The sequence below is a fragment of the Bos mutus genome, chromosome 2 (assembly GCF_027580195.1).
Source record: "Bos mutus isolate GX-2022 chromosome 2, NWIPB_WYAK_1.1, whole genome shotgun sequence".
NCBI classification, from domain to species: Eukaryota; Metazoa; Chordata; class Mammalia; order Artiodactyla; family Bovidae; genus Bos; species Bos mutus.
Genome location: NC_091618.1, coordinates 87648700 through 87676387, shown reverse-complemented (window position 1 = coordinate 87676387; position 27688 = coordinate 87648700). Strand labels below are relative to the sequence as shown.

The 27688-nt window shown below is 38.6% G+C and overlaps 1 protein-coding gene across 2 annotated transcripts in view; it reads left to right on the top strand.

The window, feature by feature from the left end:
- ORC4 (origin recognition complex subunit 4) overlaps positions 1-27688 on the top strand; it is a 94701-nt gene that overhangs the window by 3772 nt on the left and 63241 nt on the right. Inside the window, exon 2 of one of the 2 annotated variants that reach the window (XM_005905613.3) lies at positions 22699-22758. The exons of the other annotated variant lie outside the window; for it this stretch is intronic. The gene's annotated coding sequence lies outside the window, so the exon portion shown is untranslated. The remainder of the gene's footprint in view (positions 1-22698; positions 22759-27688) is intronic. 2 annotated transcript variants of the gene reach the window in all.

Here is a 27688-nt window from a genome sequence, read left to right as displayed (position 1 = left end):
GGAGGTGGATGAAACTTGGTATAGGTAGTTGGCTTCCCTGGTAAAGAATGTAAAGATGGTAAAGAATCTGCCTACAGTACAGGAGACCCAGGTTCAATCCCTAGATCGGGAAGATCCCCTGAAGAAGTGAATGGCTACCTGGAGGACTACAGTCCATGGGATTGCAGAGTCAGACACGAGTAAGCAGCTAACACTTTCACTCTCACATTCCCCATTCTTTTACTTCAATTTGTTTCCCCTTTTCACTCCTAGTGTGGCTTAAATAGTTATCTTCACACAAGCATATGTTGAGATTGCTAGTTTTTTCTAATATTTTCCCCTTAATCTCACATAGTTCTCTTTCTCCCTCTTCACCTGCAATAAAGTCTTTGTCTTTTGTATTTTATACTGCTTCTTTGATTCATAATGGAATTGAGATTACTGTGACGTTTTGTCTAATAAAGTATGAAGGTTGAAGTCAGATTTGGCAAGATTAAAATTCTAAGTGTGTTAGTTTTCTTTGGACACACTCATACACATTTTCAGTTTTCCTTAATCTTTCCACAGTGTATAAAAATAAACACTTTTTATATGGATGACCCAGAAATGTCAACTTATACTGCTCTCTTAAAATAATCACTTCTCCTAATAGTTCCATATATATATCTACATCAACTTACTTTATAATGAGTAAATATCTAAAATATTTTCTCTAAAACCTGTTGGTTTGTATTATGTCCAGGTGTGTTATAGCACCACTTTGATGCAATGTCTGAAGGCATAATGTATTTAAAAAATTATGTTGAGATAATTTTATGTGACATACTTTTTAAAAGTTAAAATTTTGTTGTTACAGTTACTACTGATTACTTTGTATTCTCAAATCATAAGATACATTACTTAAGTAAGCAACATGATTATTTTTTAAGTTCCCCAGAATTAATGTACATTCAGTGTAAAAGTAAAAAATGAAATTCACCTATAATCTCTACACTCATTAAATAATTCTGTTAAGATGTTGATATATGTTATTTCAGTATTTTTTTACCTGTTTCTGTACATTTATTAACAAAACTGGATTATAGAGTTTTGTTGTATACTTTTAAAAGAAATAACATTTAGCTAGCATCTTTCCATTGTATTACATACTTGTATAAAATAATATGATACTTATTTGCTTTATATTACAGAAATCTGCCAGCTGTGTTCCTGTATAATGCCTTGATCAGTGTTACTTCTCTTTAAAATAAAGTATTAAAAAATTTCGCTTTTCCTATATAAATGCTTTTCCAGCATCTGATTTTTAAAAACAACAACAAACAGATGAATTAATCTTAAAGTAGCTTTAAAGTAGCTAGCATTTCCCTTGAATTAGCGTTCATTGTTTTGCAGATATTCCTGTAGGGTAACAATCTGCTAAAGCAGATTTTGCCTGTACATTTTTTTTTTCTTCATTTTATAGATTATCTGTCTTACTGGCTTAGACTGCCTTTGTGCTTACATTTCATTTTCACAAATCTTTTGTAAGATTTTATTCCCACCTGGTGTTTTCACAAATTTTGACTTTGAGTGTGCCCTTTTTTCTTTCTTTGAAATTTTTTAACGAAAAGGGGTTTTTGATTTGTTTTCCAGAAAAACTGAATATAGACTACAGTAAATTGCTATATAGCCACACTCAACCAGCTCATCTTACTATAACCTAGTTTCCTTTATTATTAATATCTTACTTTAGTGTGGTACATTTGTTGCAATTGATGAACCAGTATTAATACATTATTATTAATCAAAGTTTATAGCTTACATTAAGGTTCCCTCTTTGAACTTAACATTATGGTTTCTGACAAATGTGTAATGACAAATATCTGCCCTGATGGTATACAGAATAGTTTAACGTCTCTAAAAGTCCCTTGTGTTCTGTTCTCCCATTCATGCCTTGAACTCTTGGCAACTAATGATTTTTTCATGATCTCCCTAGTTTTGCTTTTTCCAAATTGTCATATAGTTGGAATCATACAGTGTCTACCCTTTTCAGGTTGGCTTTTTCCCTTAGCAACATGCCTCCCAAGTCTTTTCCATTTCTTTTCATGACTTGATAGCTCAGTTCATTTTAGCACTGAATATTTCATCTGATGGATGTATCACAGTTTGTTTATCCATATACCCACTGAAGGACATCTTGGCCTTCCAGATTTTGGCATTTATGACAGAAGTGGTCATAAACATTCAGATGCAGGTCTTTGTGTGGACAAAAGTCTTCAATTCACCTGGGTAAAATACCAACGTTCCTGATTGTTAGATTATGTGATGAGTACATTTAGTTTTGTAAGAAGCTGCCAAACTGCCTACCAAAGTGAGTGTACCTACCATTTTGCACTCCAGTCAGCAGTAAATCAGAATTCTAATTACTTCATGTCATCCTAGCATCGGAGAAGGCAATGGCACCCCACTCCAGTACTCTTGCTTGGAAAATCCCATGGATGGAGGAGCCTGGTAGGCTGCAGACCATGGGGTGGCTAAGAGTCAGAAACAACTGAGTGACTTCACTTTCACTTTTCACTTTCACGCATTGGAGAAGGAAATGGCAACCCACTCCAGTGTTCTTGCCTGGAGAATCCCAGGGATGGGGGAGCCTGGTGGGCTGCCATCTCTGGGGTCTCACAGAGTCAGACACGACTGAAGCGACTTAGCAGCAGCAGCAGCAGCATCCTAGCATTTGATCCAAACAATCCATTGTTTTGGATTTAGTCACTTTATTGGCTGTGCTTTCTCTAATTGTGGCATGCAGGTACTACTTTTCATGGTGGTGTGTGGACTTCTCATTGCAGTGGCTTCTATTGTGGATCACAGGCTCTAGGCGTGTGGACTCGAGGGCACCTGAGCTTTAGTAGTTGCAGCACACAGGCTCAGTAGTTGTGGGCCACAAGCCTAGTTGCTCCAAGACATGTGGAATTTTCCCAGACCAGGGATCAAACAGTGTCCTCAACATTAGCAGGCAGATTTTTATCCACTTCACCAACAGGAAGTTCTGGATTTAATCATTCTAACAAGTATAGATTGTTGTTTTGATTCCCAGTGATAAATGATATTTCTAGAAATATACCCAGGAGTTATATCTCTGGATCATATAGTAACTTTATTTTTACTTTTTAAGGACCCTACATACTGTTCTCCATACTAGCTGTGGAACTTACATTCCCACAAACAATGTAAGGGGGTTCCCTTTTCTACACACCATTTCCAACATTTATTGCTTGTAGACTATTGTTGATAGCCTTTCTGACCTATGTGAGGTGATAACTCATTTTCCGTTACTCAGGTGTGTCTAACTCTGCAACCCCATGGACTGCAGCATGCCAGGATTCCGAGTCCTTCACCATCTCCCGAACTCATGTCCATTGAGTTGGTGATGCCATCCATCATCATCTCATGCTCTGTTGCCTTCTTCTCCTGCCTTCAATCTTTCCCAGCATCAGGATCTTTTCCAGTGAGTCAGCTCTTCGCATCAGGTGGCCAAATATTGGAGCTTCAGGATCAGTTCTGGTGAATAATAAGGGTTGATTTTCTTTAGGATTGATTGGTTTGATCTCTTTGCTATTCAAGGGAGTCTCCTCCAACACCACAGTTCAAGGGCATCAGTTCTTCCGTGTTCGACCTTTTTTATTGTCCAGCTCTCACGTCTGTACATGACTACTGGAAAAACTAACTTTGATGGTATGGACCTTTGTCAGCAACGTAATGTCTCTGCTTTTTAATATGCTGTCTAGGGTTGTCATTGCCTTTCTTCCAAGGAGCAAGTGTCTTTTAATTTCATGGCTGCAGTCACCATCCTCAGTGATTTTGGAGCCAGAGAAAAAAAAATCTTTCACTGTTTCCATTGTTTCTCCATTTATTTGCCATAAAGTGATGGGACCTGATGCCATGATCTTCATTTTTTGAATGTTGAGTTTTAAGCCAGCTTTTTCACTCTCCTCTTTCACCTTCATCAAGAGGCTCTTTAATTCCTCTTCACTTTCTGCCATTAAGATGGTGTCATCTGCATATCTGAGGTTACTGCTGTTTCTCCCCACAGTCTTGATTCCAGCTTGTGCTTCATCCAGCCAGGCATTTCACCTGATGTACTCTGCATAGAAGTTAAATAAGCAGAGTGACAATGTAAAGCTGGGACGTACTTCTTTCTCAGTTTGGAACCAGTCTGTTATTCCATATCTGGTTCTAACTATTGCTATTTGACCTACATGCAGGTTTCTCAGGAGGCAGGTCACGTGGTCTGTTTTTCCCATCTCTTGAAGAATTTTCCACAGTTTGTTGTGATCTACACATTCAAAGGCTTTAGCATAGTCAATGAAGCAGAAGTAGATGTTTTTCTAGAATTCTGTAGCTTTTTCTATGATCCAACGAATGTTGACATTTTGATCTCTAGTTCTTCTACCTTTTCGAAATCCAGCTTGTACATCTGGAAGTTCTCATTCACATAGTATTAAAACCTAGCTTGAAGAAGTATTAGCATTAGTTTGCTAGCATGTGAAATTAGTGCACTTGTGCAGTAATTTGAACATTCAATATTGCCCTTCTTTGGGATTGGAATGAAAACTGACATTTTCCAGTCCTGTGGCCACTGCTGAGTTTTCCAGATTTGCTGGTATAATGAGTGCTTTACCAGCCTCATCTTTTAGGATTTGAAATAGCTCAACCATCACCTCCACTAGCTTTGTTCATAGTTATGCTTCCTAAGGCCCACTTGAACTTCACACTCCAGGATGTCTGGCTCTAGGTGAGTGATCACACCATTGTGGTTATCTGGGTCATTAAGATCTTTTTTGTATAGTTCTTCTGTGTATTCTTGCCACCTCTTCTTAATATCTTCTGCTTCTGTTAGGTCCATACTGTTTCTGTCCTGTATCGTGCCTATCTCTGCATAAAGTGATAGCTCATAAACTGTAGTTTTGAATTTTATTTCTCTAACAGTTGACTGGGTTGAGCATTTTTTTGTGTGCCTGTTGGCGATCTGTGTACCTATTTTGAAGAAACGTCTGTTTAGGTCTTTTGCCTATTTTTTGACTGGGATTGTGTTTGTTTGTATGTTGGTTTTGTGCTATATATTTTGGAAGTTAATCCATTGTCAGTTCCAGCATTTGCAAATACATTTTCCTAGTCTGCTTGTCATTTCAGTTTGTTTATGGTTTCCTTTGATGTGCAGAAGCTTTTAAGTTTAATTAGGTATCTTTTTTTTTGTTGTTCTTATTTCCATTGCTCTGAAAGTGAAAGTGAAGTCCCTCAGTTGTGTCTGTGTCTCTTCAAGACCCCATGGACTGTAGCCTACCAAGCTCCTCCGTCCGTGGGATTTTCCAGGCAAGAGTGCTGGAGTGGGTTGCCATTTCCTTCTCCAGGGAATCATCCCAATTCAGGGATGGAACCCAGGTCTCCCACATTGTAGGCAGACGCTTTACTGTCTGAGCCACCAGGGAAGTCTGTTACTCTAGGAGATCCAAAAAATATTGTTGCTAATTTTATGTCAGAGTGTTCTGCCTATGATTTCCTCTTTAACCCATTTTGAACTTGTTTTGTATATGATTTTAGAGAATGTTCTAATTTAATTCTTCTGCATGTAGCTGTCCAGCTTTCCCAATTCCAGTTGCTGAAGAGACTTTCTCCAGTATATATTCTTGCCTCCTTTGTCATAGATTAATTCAGCATGCTAATTGACCAGAGGTGTGGGCATTTATTTCTGGACTTTCTATCCTGTTCCATTTACCTGTGTGTCTTTCTTTGTGCTACTGCAGTACTGTTTTCACTACCGTATTTTTGTAACATAGTCTGTAGTCAAGGAGCACGATCCTCTAAGTATTCTTTCTCAAGATTGTTTTGACTCTTTAGGGTCTTTTATGTTTCCATGTGATGCTTAAAATTGTTTATTCTAGTTCTATGAAAAATGCCATTGGCAACTTTATAGGGATTGAATTGAATCTGTAAAATGCCTTGGGTAGTATCGTCATTTTAACAGTATTGATTCTTCCAAGAACATGGTATATCTTTCCATCTTTGTGGGTCATCTTCAGTTTATTTCATCAGAGTCTTATAGTTTTTGTAGTACAAGTCTTTTGCCTCTTTAGTTAGGTTTATTCCCAGGTATTTTATTGTTTTTGATGTGATGGGAAATGGAATTGTTTCCATTTTATTGGTGTAAAATTGCTTGTAGTAGTAGTCTCTTATCATCTTTTATATTTTTGTTGTGTCAGTTGTAACTTCTCTGTTTTCGTTCCTGACTTTATTAATTTGGGTCTGCTTTTTCTTGATGAGTCTGGCTAAAAGTTTATTTTATCTTCTCAAAGAACCACCTTTTAGTTTGTTTTTTTTTTAATTAATTTATTTTTTAAAATTAGAGGATCATTACATTATTGTGATGGTATTTGTCATACGTCAACATGAATCAGCATTAGGTCTATATATGTCCTCACCCTCTTGAAACCCCCTCCTACCTCCTTTTCCATCCCACCCCTCTAGCTTGTCACAGAGCATTGGTTTTGTGATCCCAGCATCATACACTGAACTCCCATTAGCTGTCTGTTTTACATATGTATATGTTTTAATGTTATTCTCTCAAATCATCCCACTCACTCATTCCCCCACTGTGTCCAAGATGTCTTTGTGTCCTTTGATGCCCTACAAGTAGGATTATCAATGCTATCTTTGTAGATTCCGCATATATGCGTTAATACATGATATTGTCTTTCTGACTTACTTCACTTTGTATAATAGGCTCTGTGTTCATTCACCTCATTAGAACTGACTCAAATGCATTTCTTTTCTTAGCTGAATAATATTTCATTTTGTATATGTACCACAACTTCCTTATATATTCTGTTGATGAACATCTAAGTTACTTCCATGTCCTGGGTATTGTAAATAGTGCTGCAATGAACATTAGGGTACATGTAGTTAAATGTACATGTAGTTCAGTGTTCCCAAATATGTCAGTTACTAGTGTCTTATGTCCCCAGGGTGAGCTGCAGCCTCTTGCTGTCTCTGGAGGAGACTCTGAGATCATTAAGTAGGTCTAACCCTGGCCCTTGTCAAGTTACTGTTTTTGTGCTGGATCCCAATACGCATGGTTTTTTGTATTCACCTTTCAAGAGTTTCTCCCAGCCCTGTGGGGCTTGTGCAGTTAAACCTGCTTCCCTTCAAAGTCAAATGCTCTCCAGGCTCATCTTCCTGGTGCTGGACCCCTGGGCTTGGGAGCCGACATGGAACTCAACTCTCATGCCTGTGGTAGAACCTGTGCAATATAATTATTCTCCATTTTGTGGGTCACCTGCCTGGGGGAAATGTGATTTGATTATATCACAAGTCTGCCTTTTCTACCCATCTTGTGGCTCCTCCTTTATGTCTTTAGTTGTAGAAGATCTTTTTTGGCAGGTTCCAGTCTTTTTCGTGGAGAAGGCAATGGCACCCCACTCCAGTACTCTTGCCTGGAAAATCCCATGGACGGAGGAGCCTAGTAGGCTGCGGTCTATGGGGTCGCTAAGAGTTGGACACGACTGAGTGACTTCACTTTCACTTTTCACTTTCATGCATTGGAGGAGGAAATGGCAACCCACTCCAGTATTCTTGCCTGGAGAATCCCATGGACAGAGGAGCCTGGTGGACTGCCGTCTATGGGGTCGCACAGAGTCGAACACGACTGAAGCGACTTAGCAGCAGCAGCAGAAGCAGTCTTTTTCATATATGATTGTTCCTGCAGTTAGTGTGATTTTGGTGTTCTCATGAGAGGAGGTAAGCTCAGGATCTTTGTACTCTGCCATCTTGGCCACTCTCTCCTCCAAGTTCTTTGACGTTCAAGATGGCATTTGGAAATGGCACTGCTTTTAAGGCCTGTGGTGAACACAATGCCATCAGGGCTTTCACTGCAGAGCTTGTATAGCAGACTGGTCTTGCCATAGCCTATGAAGCCTGTGTAGACCAGGTCATCCTCTGGGTATGCAGGCACTAGTCCCTTGCAGCAGAATGCTCTAAAACAGGAAATTATCTACGTATGGAAGTGCCTCAGTTATCTGGAGATCAGACATTTGGCAGTCTAAGGTATCTGGAATGGCTTCGAACTCAGACACACAAAAAGCATTGTCATATACAGGTTTTGACTTTCTTTTTTGACCTTTAATCTCTGTATTGTCATTTTTTTTTAAGCTGTCTTTTTATTATTCATTTCTAGTTTATTTCCATCATGGTATTAGAACATACTTTAACATGATTTCTATTCTTGTAAGTTTTAGGTGTGTTTATGGCCCAGATTTGGAGAAGGGAATGGCAACCCACTCCAGTATTCTTGCCTGGAGAATCCCATGGACAGAGCAGCCTGGTGGGCTACAGTCCATGGGGTCGCACAGAGTCGGACATGACTGAGTGACCAGCACACGTGGCCCAGAATATAGTCTGTCTTGGTGAATGTGATGTGTGAACTTCAGAAGAATATGTATTGTCTTATTGGGGAGTTAATTACTTTATCAGTAGTAATGTCTCTATTCCCGGTGCTGCTTCTTGCTTAATCTAAATTTAATATAGTTACTTAAACTCTTTTTGGATTATTGTATGTCTTCTTCCATTTCTGTACTTTGTGTCATTATTAAAGTTGGTTTCTTATAGAGAACATAAGGTTGTTGCTTTTTTCTACCTACTATCATAATTGGTCTATTTATTTAGACCACTGACATATAAAGTCATTACTGATATAATAAATCCCTTCTCTGGTTTTAACCAGGCATTTTGCATTCAGGTTCTTTTCCTCTTTGAAGCTATAAATTATACTTTTTAAAAACTTCTTTCAGTGGTTGCTGTAGTATTTGAAGTATAGATTTATAAGCAATCCAGGTCCACTTTCAAATAAAACTATACCTATACTGTTAAACTGGAGAAGGCAATGACACCCCACTCCAGTACTCTTGCCTGGAAAATCCCATGGACGGAGGAGCCTGGTAGGCTGCAGTCCGTGGGGTCGCTAAGAGTCGGGCACGACTAAGCGACTTCACTTTGACTTTTCACTTTCATGCATTGGAGAAGGAATGGCAACCTACTCCAGTGTTCGTGCCTGGAGAATCCCAGGGACAGGGGAGCCTGGTGGGCTGCGGTCTATGGGGTCGCACAGAGTTGGACACGACTGAAGCGACTTAGTAGCAGCATACTGTTTAACAGATAGTATAAGTGTCATTTAACAGAATGTTTCCAATTCATCACTTGTGTCCTTTATAACATTCTTTCTCTCATCATTACTACATTTTTAAGCATGTCAATTGTATCCTTTTTTCCTGTGCCACTGTTTTCATTTCTGTTTTTTTCTTTTTGATTCATTCTTTGGTTCCATTGCCTATTAGTAGTTACCAGTTGTCTGTTTTTCTGTTAGATCCCTTAGTATATTAGTCATATTTGTTTTAAATTCCTAGTCTGTTAATTCCAAATTCTGTGCCATGTCTGAATATCATTCTGTCTCTTCAGTCTCTTCAATCTATATATGTTTTTTTTTCTCCTTTTACTATGCCTTGTAATTTTCTGTTAAAAGCCATACTTGATGTACTAGGTTTAAGAAAATGAGGTAAATAGGTCATTAGTGTGATCATTTTTGTTCTTTATCTCAAAGGTAGGCTGTGTTCATTGTTTACCTGTAGATGTCAGAAGCTAAAATTTCTTGTGTCCTTTTATTTCCGCTCTTTTCTTTGAATTTCTTTAGCAGTTTCTTAAATAAGGTCCGAGAGTTCTTTCAATTGTAATCCCCTGTTAATGTACCCACTCCCAATTGATGTACTCTGTGACAGGAAGGGAAACATTTCATATTTCTGTAATTTGGTCTCACTTTTTTTGTGTGTTTGTGATAGTCTGTGTGCCTAGGATGTGACCTTCACATGTGCCTCTCAGCTCCCTTCCTCCACCCTCCAACATAACACACATTAATCTCTTTAGATGAGTCAGGAAGACTAAAAGCGGCTGCTGCTGCTGCTAAGTCGCTTCAGTCATGTCCGACTCTGTGTGCCCCATAGACAGCAGTCCACCAGGCTCCCCCATCCCTGGGATTCTCCAGGCAAGAACACTGGAGTGGGTTGCTATTTCCTTCTCCAATGCATGAAAAGGAAAAGGGAAAGTGAAGTCGCTCAGTCGTGTCCAACTCTTAGCGACCCCGTGGACTGCAGCCTATCAGGCTCCTCCATCCATGGGATTTTCCAGGGAAGAGTACTGGAGTGGGTTGCCATTGCCTTCTCTAGAGTTCTATATTTTTGCCCCTCAGGTCATTAAGGCTCTGGTAAATAGTTTTGTTTTGGGGCAAGCCCTGTTAAAGAGGACAGAATGCTCTTGGATGTATTTCAATATCGGTACTTTTCCCTTACACCTGGTGAAGCAGGAGGAGATTTTTCTCTCGTCTTCTCTGAGAACCTAGCAAGGTTCTTGGAGATAAAATTCAGGAGAGTTTCGAGACCTCCCTAAGACTGGGTCCTCTTGGAGTTTTTAACTTAAACTACATTGAGTCTCCAGCAGTTTGTCAATTACATTTTAGGTTTTCATACCTTGGATCTGGCTTCAGTGTAATTTATGTTTCCCACCTTCTGCTCCAGTAAGCCTTCATTCTCTATATTTGCACATGTGTCTCTAATTTTGAAGGAGACTGTCTTATGACCTTATTCTCCTATGGATCAACAGCGAGTTGTTTTTTTTTAGTTTGTTCAGCTTTTTTCTTGTAAGGACAAGAGTGTCAACCTCCAAGCCCCTTCCATCCAGACAGAAAGGCTTGATCCTTTTTAAACAAATAATTGCATGTTGTTGTTGCTGTTTCTTAAACCAAATCATCAGAACTATAGTTGAAGAGCAGTTGTGTCTCATTGTGTTTCTATTGTGAAGAAAAAAAAAAAAAAAGCTAATTTTCTACTATTGGATATTTTACTGTTCATAGCCAGAGCTATATTAAACATCATTTTAGCTAAGTATTTGTGATGTTCAAGCTGGTTTTAGAAAAGGCAGAGGAACCAGAGATCAAATTGCCAACATCTGCTGGATCATGGAAAAAGCAAGAGAGGTCCAGAAAAACATCTATTTCTGCTTTATTGACTATGCCAAAGCCTTAGACTTTGTGGATCACAATAAACTGTGGAAAATTCTGAAAGGGATGGGAATACCAGACCGCCTGATCTGCCTCTTGAGAAACCTATATGCAGGTCAGGAAGCAACAGTTAGAACTGGACATGGAACAACAGACTGGTTCCAAATAGGAAAAGGAGTACATCAAGGCTGTATATTGTCACCCTGTTTATTTAACTTCTATGCAGAGTACATCATGACAAACGCTGGGCTGGAGAAGCACAAGCTGGAATCAAGATTGCCAAGAGAAATCTCAATAACCTCAGATATGCAGATGATACCACCCTTATGGCAGAAAGTGAAGAGGAACTAAAATGCCTCTTGATGAAAGTGAAAGAGGAGAGTGAAAAAGTTGGCTTAAAGCTCAACATTCAGAAGATGAAGATCATGGCATCTGGTCCCATCACTTCATAGGAAATAGATGGGGAAACAGTGGAAACAGTGTCAGACTTTATTTTTTTGGGCTCCAAAATCACTGCAGATGGTGACTGAAGCCATGAAATTAAAAGATGCTTACTCCTTGGAAGGAAAGTTATGACCAACCTAGATCACATATTGAAAAGCAGAGACATTACTTTGCCAATAAAGGTCCATCTAGTCAAGACTATGGTTTTTCCAGTGGTCATGTATGGATGTGAAAGCTGGACTGTGAAGAAAACTGAGTGCCGAAGAATTGATACTTTTGAACTGTGGTGTTGGAGAAGACTCTTGAGAGTCCCTTGGACTGCAAGGAGATCCAGTCCATTCTAAAGGAGATCAGTCCTGGGTGTTCTTTGGAAGGACTGATGCTAATGCTGAGACTCCAATACTTTGGCCACCTAATGCAAAGAGTTCAGTCATTGGAAAAGACCCTGATGCTGGGAGGAATTGGGGGCAGGAGGAGAAGGGGACGACAGAGGATGAGATGGCTGGATGGCATCACCGACTCGATGGACAAGAATTTGGGTGAACTCCGGGAGTTGGTGATGGACAGGGAGGCCTGGTGTGCTGCAATTCATGGGGTCACAAAGAATCGGACACAACTGACTGAACTGAACTGAACAGTGCATATCTGTAATTATTTCTTTTGAATAGATTCTTAAAGTGGAATTGCTGAATGGAAAACAGTAAAATTGTGACTTCTAGTAATGTGTGTTTGTAACATTATTGTGTGTTAGTTCCATTAACCACAATTTCACCAACCCTAAGTATTTGGCTCAACTGAAACAAAACACTTTTGTGTCCCCAAAATGATATCTCATTTAATCTTTTTTATTTAGTTTTAATAAAGAGCTGCATTTTAAAGATGTTTTATCTCCCTAATTTATTTTGTACTAATATTAGAATAATACTAAATAATTTTAATAAGTGGAATGTTAAACAATGAAACTTTACAGTTTACTACTTTAATATTGTTGTAATATATTCCATTCGTTAATCACTGAAGCAAGAGCTACTTACAGATGCTTAATTATACAATAAACTCTGATTAACAAATTTGTACATTTCTATCAATAAACATACATAATTTAACAAAGTAAATAAACGTTTTGTTCCAATGGTTAAATTGATAGTGTGGTTACTTAAATTGAGTCTTTTCAGTTTAAAGAAATCTTACAGTCTAACTTTTATTGGAAAGAGTGGTAATATTTAAACTCATATATAGGAACCACTTAAACTTGGGTTAGTGAGTTTTTGTTGTTGCTTGTTTTTTATAGAATGCTATTAAATATTGGTAGTGATAGTAGTGAATATATTGGGCTTCCGTGGTGGCACAATGGGAAAGAATCTGCCTGCCAATGCAGGAAATGCAAGTTTGAACCCTGGGTTGGGAACATCCCCTGGAGAAGGAAATGACAACCCACTCCAGTATTTTTGCCTGGGAAATCCTATGAACAGAGAGTCCTGATGGGCTACAGTCCATGAGATCACAAAAGAGTTGGACACAACTTTGCAAATAAACAACAACAATGAAGATACTGTTCATGATTTTATTTGCAAAATTATTTATAATGGATTTTTGGTACCTATCCTATGTCAGATTAAAGAACCAGGTTTCTAGCATTCTCAAAGATGCTCTTGTTTACATCAGATCAGATCAGATCAGTCCCTCAGTCGTGTCCAACTCTTTGCGACCTCATGAATCACAGCACGCCAGGCCTCCCTGTCCATCACCAACTCCCGGAGTTCACTTAGACTCACGTCCATTGAATCAGTGATGCCATCCAGCCATCTCATCCTCTGTTGTCCCCTTCTAATAAATATTTGGGTCAGCGTCTTTGTTTCTCTCTATGGTTTTTGTGTGAGCTTTACCTTTGTAAGTTTCTTATGCTTTGTCTGGTTTTGACTCTCCCTCCTTGGGCTTGATTAATTTGCCCAAGTCGCTCATAAAATTCAGAAAAATGTTTTGCTTACAAAATAACCAGTTTTTCATGAAAGGATGTAGTTGAGGAACAAATATTTGGAAAAGGTACATATAGCAGGGTATGAGAAAGTGGAAGTGGAACTCTGACACCATCTCAGAGTGGCTGCTACACTCCCCAAGTCTTCACATATTCACCAACCCAGAAGTTCTCTAAAACCAGTATGTTTTGGGGTTTTCATGGAGGAGGCTTCATTACATAGGCATGATGAACCATTAACTCCATTTCTCACGATGAATCATTAACTCCTTTCTCCCTACTCAAGAGGGAGGCATGGCCAAAAATCCCAAGCTTCTAATCCTGAATTGGTCTTCCTGCTGACTAGCCCTCATGCAGGACACATGCAGGAGCCCACTGAGTCATCTCATTAGAACAAAAGATACTCTTATTACCCAGGAAATCACTGGAGTTTTAGGATCACTGTGTTAGTAACTGGTTTCAGTAACCAAATATTAAAGCAAAAAAATGCTCCTGGTGCTCTCATCACTTAGAAAATTGCAAGGGTTTCTGAAGCTCTGTGCCAGAAACCAGGGAAAAAGGCTAAATTTTATCTCACAAATATTGTAAGGTTTTCTCTAAATTTTACCTTGGTCATATCCTCTAGATTTTTTGGCATTTTTGTAGTTTTGTTTTTCTTTTTTTTGAAGAGGAAGTTTACAGTATTCATGACTGATTCTTGGTATCAGTAACTGGATTATCATTACTTTTATGTTTTTAATAAATTCTGAAGGAGGGTGTATTAGTTATTTGTTGCTATGTATCAAACTAACTCTAAAATAGTTACAGTCAGTAATTGCTTAAAAAAATATTTATTTTCCCACATAGTTTCTGTGGATCAGGAATTCAGGAACAGCTTAGATAGATGGTTGTGGCTCTTGGTTTCTTATGGGTTATAGTTAAGATGTTAGCTGTAGTTGCAGTCATCTGAAGGCTTGAAAGGAGGTGGAAAATCTTCATCCGAACTGGTTAACTCATGTTGTTGGCAAGTTACTACTGACTCCTCAGTTCCTTACCATGTGGACGTCTTTGTCAGGTTGCCTGACTGTCTTCCTTACATGGCAGGTGGCTTCACCCAGAGCAGGTGATCCAGGGAAAGTCAAGCCTTCTATCCTCAGAAGTCACCCTCCATAAATATTAGGTTAGTGCAAAACTAATTGTGGTTTTACATTGTTGAAATTTGCCATTTAACTTCAGATACACAGATGACACCACCCTAATGGCAGAAAGTGAAGAGGAATTAAAGAGCCTCTGATGAAGGTGAAAGAGGAGAGTGAAAAAGCTGGCTTAAAACTCAGCATTCAAAAAATTAAGATCATGGCATCCAGTCCCATAACCTCATGACAAATAGATGGGGAAACAATGGAAACAGTGACAGAATTTATTTTCTTGGGCTCCAAAATCACTGCAGATGGTGACTGCAGCCATGAAATTAAAAGATGCTTGCTTATTGGAAGAAAAGCTATGACCAAAGTAGGCAGCATATTATAAAGCCGAGACATCACTTTGCCAACAAAGATCTGTATGGTCAAAGCTGTGGTTTCTCCAATAGTCATGTATGGATGTGAGAGTTGGACTGTGAAGAAAGCTGAGCACTGAAGAATTGATGCTTTTGAACTGTGGTGTTGGAGAAGATACTTGAGAGTCCCTTGAACCGCAAGAAGATCAAACCAGTCAGTCAATCCTAAAGGAAGTCAACTCTGAATATTCATTAGAAGGACTGATTCAGAAGTCAACTCTGAATATTCATTAGAAGGACTGATGCTGAAGCTGAAGCTCTAGTACTTTGGCCATCTTTATGTAAAGAGCCACCTCATCGGAAAAGACCCTGATCCTGAGAAAGATTGAGGACAGGTGGAGAAGGGGGCGACAGGATGAGATGGTTGGATGGCATCATTGACTCAATGGACATGAGTTTGAGCAAACTCAGGGAGATAGTGAAGAACAGGGAAGCCTGGCGTGCTGCAGTCCTTGGGATTGCAAAGAGTCAGACATGACTAAGCAACTAAACAACAACAAATTGGGATACATTCTTAAATGTTGTTATGTTATATGTCATTTTAATGTGCATTTCTTGCTTTATGTTGCTTGCTAATGACTTACTGTGCTGTACTGTGGTTAGTCACTCAGTCATGTTCAACTTTTTGTGACCCCATGGACTGTAGCCAACCAGACTCCTGTGTCCATGGGGATTCTCCGGGCAAGAATACTGGAGTGGGTTGCCATGCCCTTCTCCGGGAATCTTCCCAACCCAGGGATCAATCCCAGGTCTCCTGCCTTGCTGGTGGAGTCTTTACTAATTGAACCCCGGGGAAACCCAAGAATACTGAAGTTTGGTAGCCTGTCCTTTCTCCAGGGGATCTTCCCAACTGAGGACTCGAACCGGGATCTCCTGCATTGCAGGCAGATTCTTTACCAGCTGAGCTTCCAGAGAAGCCTAATGACTTATTACTTGCTGTTTAATGTATTTTAGACTATGGAAATGATGTTAGACAAGAAGCAAATTCGAGTTCAAAATGGGTCCTAAAGCAGTGGAGACAACTTGTAACATCAACAGTGCCTTTGGCCCAGAAACTGCTGACAAACATGCATTGCAGTGGTGGCTCAAGAAGTTCTGCAAGGAGGGGATGGGGCAGAAAGTCTCCAGCTCATCAGACCTGCAAGGGGACAAGGTCTTCAGAGGCTTCTGGTCCTCAAAAATAAAAAAAAAAAAAAAAAGAAGTTTTGCAAAGGAGACAAGAGCCTTGAAGATGAGGAGCAATGGTTGGCCTTTGGAAGTTGACAGTGACCAATTGAGAGGATCATGGAAGGTGAATAAGCTTGATAAGTGGGTCCCTCGAGCTGACCGCAAATGAAAAAAATTAACGTTTTAAAGTGTCATCTTCTCTTACTCTGTGCCTTAATGGTGAACCATTTCTCCATCGGATTGTGATGTGCAATGAAAAGTGGATTTTATACAACAACTTGGAACAACCAGCTCAGTGGTTGGATTGAGAAGAAGCACCAAAGAACTTCCTAAAGCCAAACTTGCACCCAAAAAAAAGGGTCATGATCACTGTTTGGTGTTGTGCTGCCAGTCTGATTCACAACAGCTTCCTGAATCCTGGAAAAGCCATGACATCTGAGAAATATACTCAGCAAGTCAATGAGATGCACCAAAAGCTGCAACACCCATAGCTGGCATTGGTCAACAGAAAGGGCACAATTTTTCTGCAAGACAGTGCCTGACTGTTTATCTCACAGCCAACACTTCAAAAGTTGAATGAATTGGGCTACAGAATTTTGACTCATTCTCCATATTCACCTGACCTCTAGCTTACTACCACTTTTTAAAAAGTCTCCACAACCAGCAGGCTGCAAAAAATGCTTACCAAGAGTTCATGGTATCCTGAAGAATGGATTTTTATGCTACAGAGTTAAACAAACATTTATTTTTGGCAAAAATGTGTTCGTTATAATGGTTCCTATTTTAATAAATAAAGATGTGTTTGAGCCTAGTTATAATGATTTAAAATTCAGGGTCCAAACTGCAGTTACTTTTGCACTTTTGCACAATCTAATACCACAATAACCTGTTGGTTATACTAGCCAACTTATAGTGAGATAGGAGTTTACTCAAAGCAATTAATACTGGAAGATGGGAACAGTTGGGGCATTTGGAGGCTGGTTAGAGTAAATAAAACCTTGCATTTGAGAGTGAGATCTCTTCCTGTAAGAGGGCCAGAAAGTTATCTAGGGTACCATCTCCCCTTCTCAGATCTTAGTACCTATTCCTTGTATTTTCTCATGCAGTTCTCATTTTACCTAGAGAACTGTAAGTGTTGCCTTCAATTGATATAAATGGAGCTTCTGAGTATTCAAAGTTGGATATTGGTATACTTCTTTACCACCATTCACTTTCCTTGTCGTTGTAATCTGTGTCCTGCTGCTCCTTTATTTATATTCGGCAGCATTGCTTGTGGGATTTTAGTTCCCCATCCAGGGATCAAACCTGACCCCCAGCAGTAACAGCACAGAGTCCTAACCACTGGACTGCCAGGGAGTTCCCTGTCCTGCTGCTACTTTAGATCTTACAGTTATTCTGGAGTTCTGCTGAGCAAACTTATTTTTTTTAAGTTTTCTTTTACTAATACTGGGTTGTAAATGCCCTCTATCCTAGTGGATTTTTAGTTCATGTGCTTTATACCCTATAGAAATTCTTTAACATTTTGGTCATCTCAGCTTTTTTGCTTTCCAGATGGCATAGATAATGTCCTTTGTATTATTGTTTCTTCTGTGGCATTTCCAAGGAAGTCAAGGTAAAGTGGTATACTCAGTCAGCTTGCTTAAAGGGGAAGCCTGTGATTCTGAGCCTACACTTTTCATTAAGCTTGACTCATTGTTATGCAGTCTGGTCTACCTTCTAGGGGAGAAAAGACTTTCCCCTGTGTACTGTCTTGTGTTTACTTAGAAAAGCTGTTTTTTAAGTTAACAGGTAGATTGTACCATAAATCCAGTGTTGGAGATTCCATGTCTGTTTACCTGCTGCCTTTTTAAGGAATAATCTGGGTATCAGGAGCTAGCTCTGTCTTATTGAAGAATTAGGAAATGGATTGGTCAGGATGTATTTAAGTGTTTTTCAACCAGACTACTGAGTTCTCCCTGTAGCCGGTTAATGTGACTGGTCCTTTAGTTTATGGTTGTTGGGCACTTTTTGTTTCAATGAGGATGAATTTTATTGTTTTCCTTACATCTGTAGTTAAGGAATAGTGTTTTCTCAGAAAGAGAATGGTGTATACAGGAGAAAAGTTGTATAAATAATAATATCAGTATAGGAGACAGTATATTTGAACCTAGGCTTCCTTGCGCTCAGTGGGAAAGAACACGCCTGCCAAAGGAGACACAGGTTTGATCCCTGGGTCGGGAAGATCCCCTGGAGAATAAAGTGGCACTCCAGTATTCTTGCCTGGGAAATCCCTTGGATTAAAGGATCCTGGTGGGCTACAGTCCACGGGGTTTCAAAAGAGTCAAGCTGCTAAGTTGCTGCTGCTAAGTCGCTTCAGTCATGTCTGACTCTGTGCGACCCCATAGACAGCAGCCTATCAGGCTCCGCCGTCCCTGGGATTCTCCAGGCAAGAACACTGGAGTGGGTTGCCATTTCCTTCTCCAATGAATGAAAGTGCAAAGTGAAAGTGAAGTTGCTCAGTCCTGTCTGACTCTTCGCGACCCCATGGACTGCAGCCTACCAGGCTCCCCCGTCCACCATGGGATTTTCCAGGCAATAGTACTGGAGTGGGTTGCCATTGCCTTCTCCGAAAGAGTCAAGAGGACTTAGCAAATAAACAACAACAATATTTGAACCCATTTGCTCATAATTGGTCATTCATTCGTTGTCTTACAGACAGACCGTTAACCTTGGGGTTAGGAAGATTTGCAGTAAAGGACAGATGTATTGAACCCTAGTTCTTAACCTAAATTTGCTTGCAACTGAATCTAGGAGTAAAGTTGTGTCTCACTTTTTCCTTTGAGAAAATGATGGCATTGTATTTAGTGATCTTTTTTTAAAAAGTGAGGCTATAACTTTTATGAAGATAGTTTGAATATTCTCTTGCCTTAAAGTCATTATGATGAATGGTTATTTTGCAATATAAAGAATAACAAGTTTTTTTTGCACATTCCCCTAGTTTAGAATATGAAAAAGATAATGCTTTCTTCTGTATTATATAATGTTGTATAAGAAAAAGTTCTGTCTTTTTAAAACAAAAAAACCAACCAAACAAATTTTTTTAACATTCCCTCCCATAAAAAATTTAAAAAACAACTATTTTAAGATCTTATTACAGTAAAAATGTTTAAACTCAAATTTTTAGCCGTTACCACAAAGTTACTTAAACATGCTCTTGGGATGGGGTGCTCATTGTTGTTGTTCAGTTGCTAAGTCATGTCCAACTCTTTGTGACCCCATGGACTGGACTGCAATACACCAGGCTCCTCTGTCTTCCCGTGTGTCCCAGAGTTTGCTTAAATTCATGTGCATTGAGTCAGCGATGCTGTCTAACAATCTCATCCTTTGCTGCTCCCTTTTGCTTTTGCCTTCAGTCTTTCCCAGCATCACCATTTCCAGTGAGTCAGCTCTTCACATCAGGTGGCCAAATTATTGGAGCTTCAATTAGAAAGCATAATTTCTTTGGCCCTAGTACTCAAATTGTAGGAATTTAGTCTCCTTTTAATTCCTGCATAAGTGAAAGTCTCATTAGAATTATACTGTTCTTTAAGTTTTTAGAGAAAATTCTAAGAATTTGTGTTCACATGAGTAATTTCTAGAAATTCTCGAATGTTTTCTCTCTAAGGCAATGTTATTTTCAGTTTTTCCTTCTAAAATAATTAACATTATTAATTAACATTTGCTAATTAATTCACTGGGGTTGTAGCATATCATATTTACATAAATTCAACTGTGTGAGCATGTCAAAGGAAAAAATACATTAATAGTGGGGAGGATTCTATTCATCATTTTTCTCAAGTGAACATATGCCCTGGAGTGATTGATCTTTCAAAAAACTGCAGTGCTTCTTTATACAAGGTTCAGAGCTTTTCAGATAAAACTAGCTTATGTGTGTTCTCTCTTTACTTACTGGCTTTAGTACCCAGGTCTTTCTTAAATCTTGAGTCCCATGTTTGATACTTTACTCTTTCCAAAAAAAAAAAAAAATTAGCTTTTATTCACAAGTTTAATTCCTCCTCCTATTTAGCACATTGCTAGTCAAATTCTATGTGCTCAGAGAATAAAAACTACTGTTGGTGGTTGTGATTGTTGTTTAGTTGCTAAATTGTGTCCGACTTTTGCGACCCCATGGTCTGTAACCCCACCAGGCTCCTCTGTCCATGGGATTTTCCAGGCAGGAATACTGGCATGGGTTGCCATTTCCTTCTCCAGGGGATCTTCCTAACTTAGGGATAGCACTCCAGTCTCAGGCACTGCAGGCAGAGTCACTGAAAGATACAGTTATAATGTAAATCAGTGCCAGTAAAGTGATATAGTACATTCCAAAAGCTGAAAGAGTTTCTAGATTGTTTGCAGACATATTTTTAGATAATGTGTTTTAAAGAAGTCCTCCCAATATTACTTCTTTTTTATTCAGTTTTACACTAGTGCAAAGTTTATACTTCTCATCATTCACAAGGGATGCTCCATGGTTAATAATCACAAAGCACTGTAGTAACTTATAAAAGCCTGTTTTTCCCCTGAAGATGTTATGTTATTAAACCTATGATTTTCCCAGTTGTTTACTTATTTTGTGACTGTTGATCTACTGTGTTCCCTGAAACAACTCAGTGGGCTTATTTGATGTCAGGATTGTAAAAGATACTTTACAAACAAATACATTTACTAAAATATGTATGTATAGTATCTGTGCACATATATCTATGCATAGATATACATGTATTTGTGTTAGGGCATGTCTCCCTATATATATGTGGTTCCAGGTACACTGCTATGCAGTATTGAAAACTCAAAAGTTGAGATATAGAATGGCTTTTCTGGAGAATTGCAAACATTTCCATATGGTTGTTTTTGAGTAATTAAACATTATAAAATATTTTTCTTCCTTTTAATATTAGTGAAGAAAGCAGCATGTCATCATATGATTAAATATTATTAAAACTTGGATTCATCTTATTCTCTGGGAACAAATGAGGAGGGAAAAAAGATAAAATCGTCAGCAACTACCAGTTTGTTTACTATGGACAAGAATATCTAGAAATCACAAAAGACTGTTATTTTATGTGGAGTTATGCTTCAGCTCTGGGGAAATCTAGGAAACATCTTAGCAGAAACTGTTTCCCAACTTGACTTACTAAATCTGCATAATTTCATAGATAACATTTTCAGTCTGATCCTTTTAGGAATACTAAAAATGTGTTTGCTTATCTGTTAACATGGAATTTATACCTATTTTATTGCTTATTTCCTCCACCTTCAACATTTCTTTGAACTCTGTTTTAATCTTTACCTTGGTATAAATACTTCAAGTGGAAAGAGATGTGAAAATTAATTCTAGCTGATTGAAAAATAGCTTAAATTTATTCTTATTAATACCTAAGTTTCATCTCAAAGAACATTAACAAAACATGGAAACCACCCACAGATTTCTTCTAAAATGCCTTTGTTTTATATTATTTTACTGTTTATCTTATCAAAAACATTTCTCTAACTGAAGAGAGGCAAAGTTTTAATCTTTTGTTCATTCTTACTCTACTTTGGTAAATGTCAGCCAGAGTTGGACATTAGATAAACAGTTGTAGAATTTGTATTTTTTAACTTGTACCTAAATTAGAGGAAGTTGATAGTACTATTATTTTTAGTGTTTTCTTCAGCCCTTATCGGAAGTAGAATAGTATTACTTTTTTTTTTAATGCACCAAGAGTTCTTGTCATAAATATGCTTCTCGGCTGAAACTTTAGAGTTTTGCTCCCCGCCAAAAGGTTATTCAAGAAAATAATGATCATTTGTATGCTTTTAATTTTCAGTCATCTTCCAGTTTTACAGAATGTTTTGTGGAAATTTTATTAATAAATTTTATTTTTTCTAATGTAAATTAGTTGTTTTTGCAAACTCATTGGAAAGTGGTGTTTTTAACAAATGGTTATAAAACTGACTCATACTCTTTGTACAACTGTAAGGAAGTCCTCTTTATAAGTGCTTTTAAGTGCACATGTATGAGAATTTTTATACATAATACAAATTTTTATATGTAATACACATTTTATACACAATATTATTTTCTACTTAATTTTTATATACACTACAGTTTTTAAACATAATACAGCATTTTTGACCACAAAATCAGAGATGAAAACATTGTTTTCAATGTTTTGAAAACAAGTGCTCTCTCCATAGTACAAGTTTCTTTCAAAAAGCAATTTCTTTTCTCTATAAAGTATTTTTGTTTGGGGTTGTTTGTTTTATTTTTGCTAGGCAGCATGCTTTTAACAGGCAGCCAGTTTTCCTTCCAGGAAAGATCTGCAATTTATTGGAAAACACCTGAATCATTTTTCTTTCATTTAAAACATCATAACAGCGCCTTAGTTCACCAACTCAACTGAATTTATTAATTCCATCCAACTGGGCCCAAATACCTACATTGTGTTAAAATAAGCTGAAAGTGAATAAACACGTGATGGTACTCTTATAACTGCTGTTACTTATCTCCCTCTCTTTCTTTAGGACTCCTGGGTTACTCGTAGTGACATGACATGCTGTGCTCACTTTAGGGATAAAGTGAAGGTATTAATATCATTTTAATATTAAATACATTCTAAATTTTATTTTTATAAATATCTATATGTAAAAGTTATAAGATTTTCCTTCCTTTTTGAGATTTAATCAATCTCTAAATTTGGAAGATCCCCTGGAGAAGGGAATGGCTGCCCACCCCTGTATTCTTGCCTGGAGAATTCCATGGACTAGGAGCCTGGCAAGCTACAGTCCTGGAGTTGCAAAGAGTTGGACATAGCTGAGCAACTAACACTTGAACTCATTCTGTTGTATGTATATACCATATTTTGATTATCCATTTATCTATCATTGGACACGTGGGCAGCTTCCATGTTTCATCAGTTGTGAATAATGCTACTGTAAACAAGAATGTGTTCTTTTCCTATATATATACCCAGTTCTTTATATATACCCAGTAATACTACACCATATGGTAACTGGAGGAACTGCCATACTATTTTCCACTGCCTGCAGTACCATTTTACATTTTCAACTAGCAGTAGTAAGGGCTCCCATATCTCCACGTTGTCTTAAACACTTGTTTTCTGTTTTATTGTTTTTGTTTTTAATAGAGCAGTCAACCTAATGGGTATGGTATCTCATTATAGTCTAGATTTGAATTCTCCTAATATTAGAGGTACTGAGCATCTTCAGTGAGCTTATTTGTATATCTTTCCTGGAGAAATGTTCATTCAGATCCTTTGCCCATTTTTGAATTAGGTTATTTTTTTGTTGCTGAGTTTTAAGAGTCTTATATGTAGTCTTATATGTATTTGCAAAATAATTTGCAAATATTTTCTCCCATTCTGTGGGTTACCTTTACACTGTTAATAATTTCTTTTAATAAACAAACTTTAAATTTTTCATGAAGCCAAATATATCTTTTTTTCCTTTTGCCTGTGCTGTTAGCATCATATCCAGGCAGATATTGTAAAATTAAATGCCATAAAGTTTTTGTTGTTGTTCAATCACTCAGTCATGTCCAACTCTTTGCATCCCAATGAACTTTAGCATACTAGGCTTCCCTGTCCTTCACCATCTCCCAGAGCTTTCTTAAACTCAGGTCCATTGAGATAGTAATACCATCCAACCATCTCGTCCTCTGTAATCCCCTTTTCTTCCTGCCTTCAATCTTTCCCAGAATCAGGGTCTTTTCTAATCAGTTGACTCTTCGCATCAGGTGGCCAAAGTACTGGAGCTTTAGCTTCAGCATCAGTCCTTGTAATGAACATGCAGGGTTGATTTCCTTTAGGATGGACTGGTTGGATCTCCTTGCAGTCCAAGGGACTCTCAAGAGTCTTCTACAACACCACAGCATCAATTCTTTGGCACCCAGCCTTCTTCATGGTCCAACTCTCACAGCTATATATGTCTACTGGAAAAACCATAGATTTGACTATATGGACCTTTGTTGGCAAATTAATGTCTTTGCTTTTTAATAAGCTGTTTAGGTTTGTCATTGCTTTTCTTCCAAGGAGCAGATGTCTTTTAATTTCTTGGTTGCAGTGTTCTTAGAGCCCAGGAAAATAAAATCTCTCTCTTTTCCCCCTTCTTTTTGCTGTGAAGAGATGGGATCAGATGCCATGATCTTAGTTTTTTGAAGGTTGAGTTCTAGCCAGCTTTTTCACGCACCTCTTCAACCCTCATGAAGAGGCTCTTTAGTTCCTCTTCCCTTTCTGCCATTTAGAATAATGGGGGCTTCCCTTGTAGCTCAGTCAGTAAAGAATCTGCCTGCAATGCAGGAGACCTGGGTTCAATTCCTGGGTCTGGAAGATCCCCTGGAGAAGGAAATGGCAATCCACTCCAGTATTCTTGCCTGGAAAATCCCATGGACAGAGGAGCCTGGCAGGCTATATAGTCCATGCGGTCACAAGAGTCGGACACAATTTAGTGGCTAAACCACCACCATCATCTGCCTATCTGAGGTGGTTGATATTTCTCCAGGCAGTTTTAAATCCAGCTTGTGATTCATCCAGCCTGGCATTTCCTATTATGTACTCTGTATGTAAGTTAAATAAACAGGGTGACAATGTACAGCCTGTCAAACTCCTGTCCCAGTTTTCAACCAGGTGTTTCACCTAAGGTTTTAACTGCCATTTCTTGACTCACATACAGGATTCTCAGGAGACAGGTAAGGCAGTCTGGTATTCCCATATCTAAGAATTTTCCAGTTTGTTGTGATCCACACAGTCAAAGGCTTTAGTGTATTAAATGAAGCAGAAGTAGATGTTTGTCTGAAATTCCCTTGCTTTTTCCATGATCCAACGAATGTTTGCATATTGATCTCTGGTTCCTCTGCCTTTTGTACACCCAGCTTGTACATCTGGAAGTTCTTGGTTCTCCTATTGTTGAAGCTTTAACTTGAAGCATCTTGAGCATTACCTTGCTAGTATGCAAAATGAGCACAATTGTACAGTAGTTTATACATTCTTTGGTACTATGCTTCTTTCGAATTAAAATGAACTGTGGCCACTCCTGTTTTCCAGTCCTGTGAGTTTTCCGAATTTACTGATATATTGAGTGCAGCACCTTTAACAGCATTGTCTTTTAGGATTTTAAGTAGCTCATCTGGAATGCCATATCCTCCACTAGCTTTGTTCGTAATAATGCTTCCTAAGGCTCACTTGACTTTACACTCCAGAATGTCTGACTGTGAGTGAGTGACTACACCATGCCTCTTGAGAAACCTATATGCAGGTCAGGAAGCAACAGTTAGAACTGGGCACGGAACAACAGACTGGTTCCAAATAGGAAAAGGAGTACGCCAAGGCTGTATGTTGTTACCCTGCTTGTTTAACGTATATGCAGAGTACATCATGAGAAACGCTGGGCTGGAGGAAGTACAAGCTGCAATCAGATTGCTGGGAGAAATATCAATAACCTCAGATGACACCACCCTTAGGCAGAAAGTGAAGAGGAACTAAAAAGCCTCTTGATGAAAGTGAAAGACAAAAGTGAAAAAGTTGGCTTAAAGCTCAGCATTCAGAAAACGAAGATCATGGCATCTGGTCCCATCACTTCATGGCAAATAGTTGAGGAAACAGTAGAAACAGTGTCAGACTTTATTTTTGGGGGTTCCAAAATCACTGCAGATGGTGATTGCAGCCAGCCATGAAATTAAAAGATGCTTACTCCTTGGAAGGAAAGTTATGACCAACTTAAATAGCATATCAAAAACCAGAGACATTACTTTGCCAGCAAAGGTCCATCTAGTCAAGGCTATGGTTTTTCCAGTAGTCATATATGGGTGTGAGAGTTGGACTGTGATGAAAGCTGAGCGCTGAAGAATTGATGCTTTTGAACTGTGGTGTTGGAGAAGACTCTTGAGAGTCCCTTGGACTGCAAGGAGATCCAACCAGTCCATTCTAAAGGAGATCAGTCCTGGGTGTTCATTGGAAGGACTGATGCTAAAGCTGAAACTCCAATACTTTGGCCACCTCATGTGAAGAGTTGATGCATTGGAAAAGACCCTGATGCTGGGAGGGATTGGGGGCAGGAGGAGAAGGGGACAACAGAGGATGAGATGGCTGGATGGCATCACCAACTCGATTGACATGAGTTTGAGTGAATTCCCGGAGTTGGTGATGGACAGAGAGGCCTGGCATGCTGCAGTTCATGGGGTCGCAGAGAATCGGACACAACTGAGCGACTGAGCTGAACTTAAGACCTCTTTTGTATAGTTCTTCTGTGTATTCTTGACAGCTCTTCTTAATCTCTTCCTCTTCTGTTAGGTCTTTGCTGTTTCTGTCCTTTATTGTGCCCTTACTTGCATGAAATGTTCCCTTGATACCTCCAGTTTTCTTGAGGGTGTTTTCCTCTATTTCTTTGCATTATTCACTTAAGAAGGCTTTCTTAGCAAACTGCAATAGGTGGGCATTCCCTTCTCCAGGGCGTTTTTTGACCCAGGGATCAAACCCAGGTCTCCTGCGTTGCAAGCAGATTCTTTACCTTCTGAGCCGCTAGAGAATTCCACTTTCATGTAAAAACCCATCAGTTTCATCCCCAAAATTGTCATTCCCAAACTCCCTAACATCATTTAAAGGAAATATTCTAAGTGACTAGTTTCCCACTTAAGCCCACTGACTTTTTCTCTTTAATATAATGCCTGGAAGAATCAAAAGTTGTCTATACCCTGACTCACTCCAAACTTACCTCTTGGTTGAGATATTATTTCCTCTGGAATACTTTCTCTAACACCCCTATGCACTCTTATTCTGGGCAAAATCTGAGGGTTCTGTGTCCCTGAAGTGCTATCTTCCCCTTTCAGGGAACCTGATTAGCACACAGTGATATAAATAACTGTTTACTTACGTTTACTCCACTAGACCATGGGCTCCTTGAAAGAAAGACTCAGAAATCATATTATGTTTGTATCCAGATTAAGTACTGCAATATTGGCATATAATTGGTTTTTAAGAAAATATGTGATGAATGAATGAATGTTAGTCAGTGGAGAATGTCCACAGGAAAACTAGCTGTTAAAAAAAGTAGACCAGTTAGGTTAAATCAAGTACTTAGCTAAATTTTAAAATATTGAGGAATCACATATGTGCATGCATGCGTGCTCATTGGCTCAATCATTTCTGACTCTCTGTGACCCTGTGGACTGTGTCCCACCAGGGATCTCTCTGTCCATGGGATTTTCCCAGCAAGAATTCTGGAGCTGGTTGCCATTTCCATCTCTAGAGAATCTTCCTGACTCAGGGATCCAACCCATGTCTTCTTTGTCTCCTGCAATGTGTCTGGATTTTTTACCACTGAGCAACCAGAAAAGCCCAATTACATGCCATGACCCTCAAAAAAGCCTGCCAAGTGTAAAAGAATAGTAAATTACAGAAATATTACACATATAATTATATATTCATATATGTATAGGAATATATACTGGATATAAATATATAAAATATAGTTTATATGTAAGTATAAATATACATATATA